Genomic DNA, 5,210 nt, shown 5'->3' on the forward strand with positions numbered 1-5,210 from the left:
TAATAAGCCAAATGTATATGCTTATGAAACATGAGCCAAGTTTGTCGTCCAAAAAAAATAATAATAAACATGACATTAGATTGTGATCGTGAGTGTAGCCATTGTTCTATATTACTTGTTGAAGGCCAGTAAGTGTTTTTTGTTAATATTATGGGTATCTAACTTTGTCGTTTTTTTATAGTTTGGCCAATCAAATTGTAACCCGTACACTACAATATTAATTGGAAAGGATGCAACTAGTGAGTGCTCTTGTTACACAAATTAAAGCTAAAGGAATATCTTCTTGATTCTCATTTGGTCACCATCTTTAAGAAGAAAGAAGAAAACTTTTGATTGTTTTAAAGAAACCTTTTTGGTCGTGTCTTTTGGTTATCAACACACTTAAAAGATTTTATAGGATATGATGTACCAAAAAGATATAAATATTCAATAATTATTTGGGTCCAGATAGAAATATTCAATAACTATACATATATATATATATATATATATATATATAGGTAGAGGATCCTGTAAAAAGTGCTCAAAGTGTGAGAAGTGTAAGAAGTGTATTATAACACTATATATAATACTATATAACACCATATAAACACCGTATAACAATATATAACTCCATATAATACAATATAACACTATGTAACACTATATATAATTATATAACAAATATAACACTATAGGTTGTCTGACAGCATGTCTATGATAGATGTATAGTGTTATATTTGTTATGTAATGATATATAGTGTTACATAGTGTTATATGATATTATATGGTGTTACATATTGTTATACGGTGTTTATATGGTGTTATATAGTATTATATATAGTGTTATAATATACTTCTCACACTTCTTACACTTTAGGCCCTTTTTACACTATCCTTACCCTATATATATATATATATATATATATATATATATATATATATATATATATATATATATATATATATATATGGGTGGGCTCTATAAGAAACCCCATCTTTTTTAAGAAACCTTGGAAACCCTAGATTCACCCTTAATTTGGTTTCACTTTAATAGATCAATGGCTCTCCTTTTTTGGTGTATATATTAGATTTAAATTAATGCATAAAGGGCATTTTGGGTAGTAAAAAAGACTTTTTGAGCATTGGAAATCAAAAACCCATCTGCCATGTTGTATTGTTAAATCAAATAAGAGATTTCAAAATCATATCCCTCTTTCTCTCTCCCACTCTCTACTCACAATTATCACATCTCTTTCCTCCCCCACCCCACAAACGTGAAGAATAACAAGAAGAAGATGGCCTCATTTCAGAATTAAAATATCTACCTTCAAGATTTCAATAAATACTAATTCCAGATTCAGTTGCAGAAGACGATGGTGGTTGCAGATCAAAGCATGATTCAATTGCAGAAGACGATGGTGGTTGCAGATTTGGTGGTTGGTGGAAGGTGGTGACTGGTTCATTCTGGGGTGTTGGTGGTTGATAGCGGCGACAGTGGGTGGTTGTAGAAGGTAGTGGAGGGTGGGTGGTTGGTGGCGCCGGAGTTCGGAACGTCGTCGGAGTCAAGATCTAGTAATGGTTAATGTTCTCTCTCTCTCTCTCTCTCTCTCTCTCTCTCTCTCTCTCTCCTCTGTCTTCAATCAAGATCTAGTAATGGTTAATGTTCATGTATTTTAAATAAATCGAAAACTTTAGGATGAGATTTTGAACGGGATTTTTTGTTGGTTTGGTTGCTTGTTTGGGGATTTTGGTCTTAACAATAATTGTTTTTTTTTTGTTGGTTTGGTTGCTGGTTTGGGCTTTTGATCTGAACAGTAAGTCTTTTTTTTTTGTTGGGTTGTTTGATTTACAGAAACAGACCCATAACATGTGTTAAGCACCTGTTAGAATGATATATAACGTGTGTTGATTTACAGAAACAGATCCATAAAGATATTCAATTGACAAGCTGGATGGATGTAGGCGACGTTAATGCGGGGACATTGAATAAGTTAACTCTTTTGGGAAAGAAGTTTTCGTTCGTTTATAACATGTGTTAGTGGTTCATGCTGTAACAGATCCATAAAGAAGTTTTCATGCTGTAACAAGTTTTCGTTCGTTTCTAACATGTTTTGCACATTTTGGAATGTATAACATGTGTTAAGCCTCTGTTATAATCTTTTTGTAACCTGACATGTATTCATGTATAAGCTAGTGGTTTACAAAACACCATGATGTGTATATACTGATCTAACATGTGTTACAATGTGTCTGTTCGGAACATGTAATTGATTAACATGTGACAAGGGTGAAAACAGTCGACGGGGGCGATGAGTTTAATGGTGAGCTTAGTTAATATCGTAATCTTGTTGTAACCCCACTTGTATACATATGATAACATGTAAGCATCCATTATAACCCAACTTGTATTCATGTATATCAAAAGTGGTAACCCGACTTGTATTCATGTGTTAGTGGTGAGCTTAGTTAATATCGTAGTATTGTTGTAACCCCACTTGTATACATATGATAACATGTGTTAAGCATCCATTATAATCTTGTTGTAACCCGACTTGTATTCATGTATATGAAAGTGGTTTGCAAAACACTATGATGTGCATATACTGACCGTAACACGTGTACAAGTTAATATGGAGCATACAAGTTAATACGGAACATACAAGTTAATATCGTAAAACCGTTACCTGGGATAAAATGTGTTAAGACTCTGTTATAATCTTGGTTTAACTTAACATGGTGTCATGTATAAGCTAATGGTTTCCAAAACACCATGATGTGTATATACATACTGTAACATGTATTAAGCGACTGAAATATATAACGTGTGTTAAGCATCTATTATAACATGTGTTAAGACTTCCATAATGGATGCATAAACTCCAATAGTAACTTAATAACAACAGAGTAAACCTGATATAACGTGTGTTAAGCCTTATAACATGTGTTAAGACTTCCAGAATGGATGCATAGACTTCAATAGTAACTGTAACAGCAGAGGTACAAATACGGGCGCCTCCAACAGAAAATGTGTTAAGTCTAGACCGTTTTAACATCATGTACTAGAGAAAACAATAAGAGTCTCACATTACATATTACTAGTAAACGAAAATACATAGCACCATTGTTGTAAAAATCCCGACTAGTCTCCGAATAGTCCCCGATTAATCACTAATCGGTGGTTCACCGATTAACGACCGATTAATTGCTAGGCAGTCAATGACGATCCTATTCTGGCCAAATTTTGGCATACGTCGGCTATTTTTTGACCAAACTTTATAAATTTATGCCAATTACTTATAAACAATTGGTTAATAAGGTGTTAAAGCATGTCTACTTTAAAAACCACGTATAAAAATGGGTGTGCATATATATATAATTAAAAATTACATGTAAATATCTCAATCCGACTAATCCCGATTAATCGCTAGTCGGTACTCCACCGCCCGACTAGCGCCTACTTCAATAGTAACTGTAACAGCAGAGGTACAAATACGGGTGCCTCCAACAGAAAATGTGCTAAGTCTAGACCGTTTTAACATCGTGTACTAGAGAAAACAATAAGAGTCTCACATTACATATTACTAGTAAACGAAAATACATAGCACTAAGAATGGATGCATAAACTCCAATGATTTGTATGCACACCCATTTTGTATATACACACTGTAACATGTGTTACGCGCCTGACATGTATAACGTGTGTTAAGACTTCCATAATGGATGCATAAACTCCAATAGTAACTTAATAACAACATAGTATACATGATATAACGTGTGTTAGCCTCTTTTATAACGTGTTTTAAGACTTCCAGAATGTGTTAAGTCCATACCGTTTTAACATCATGTACTAGATAAAAGAATAAGAGTCTCACATTACATATTACTAGTAAACGAAAATACATAGCACTAAGAAAATGGTGGAGCTTCCTTAGACAGTCTGCCTTAGCTTTTCAGCGGCTACCTTTGTTGCCTTAGCTTTTCAGCGGCTACCCTTGCTTTATTGTTTGGGTCGGTCTTGAAACGGTTTGTAAAAATGTGGGTGTGCGTATGCTAGGGAAGTTAAAAAAATGTGTTTTCATGTCACACGTAACAGGTGTTACGTTGTACATGGGTTTCATGTCACATGTAACACATGCATGTCCGAGAAGTTCAAACTATAACACGTGTTAGTTGTGTTGTGCTGTAACATAAACATGGTCATGATCCTTGAGCATTTGATCCACGTTTAACGAAACCAACGGTCCCGAGAATTGGATCTTATTTCCCTTGTATCCATCACCGTCTAATAACAAAAAGATAAGATAACCGTTAAGTCGTTAACCAGACATAAATATTAACACATTCATAGCCCCGAACAACATCACAAAAACAGTTACTATTCAGATCAAAAGCCCCAAACAAAGCAACCAAACCAACAAAAAACAGTTACTATTCAGATCAAAAGCCCAAACAAGCAACCAAACCAAGCATAACTTTTTAACACAAAAATAAAAACCTGCAAATTGCATAAACATCTGCCCCTTTTAAGAACCATTTTAACAAAAAAAATTATGTTTCATCTCTAAAACAACCATTACACAAAAACCTATTAACAACCAGGTTTTATGAATATTTTTTAATATTTTAAGTGTAAAAAATGGAGCCAGACGTTGAATATCATCTTATAAAGTCCATACCTATATCATTTTTAAATTCAATATTTTATTGGTTCAAATATTTAAGTGTAAAATAATAGAACCGTAAATTATAATCATCTTTCAAAAGTTCATACCTACATGCTCAAGTTATCAACTAACATAAACTCCACAAAATCAGAAAAATCCATACGAAATACCCAGAATCAAATATATATGAAAACATATGTTGCATAAAACTAAAAGAGTGTAAAAACTCACAAATATCAAGATCTGAAACAACATATACAAATCATATTTTATATAAACTAAAAAAGTGTAAAAAACTCACAAATATCCAGATCTGTAACAACATTATGAAACATGGGGACAAACGAAATCTAAACGGGAATGGAACAAGATCTGGAAGGGGTTTTCACGTGGATCTGACTTCATATATTAACATTTTCATCACAAAACCACATTCTTCATCAGGGATTGATCGATCTGATTTTTGTTCTTCATTTCGGTCTAAATTTTATTGGTAAAATGTTGGATTTCTTCATCAAGAAAAATGATACAAAAAACATGGATAAGAAAGTGAAATAAGAAAGA

The sequence above is a fragment of the Helianthus annuus genome, chromosome 4 (assembly GCF_002127325.2).
Source record: "Helianthus annuus cultivar XRQ/B chromosome 4, HanXRQr2.0-SUNRISE, whole genome shotgun sequence".
In the NCBI taxonomy this organism is placed as follows: Eukaryota; Viridiplantae; Streptophyta; class Magnoliopsida; order Asterales; family Asteraceae; genus Helianthus; species Helianthus annuus.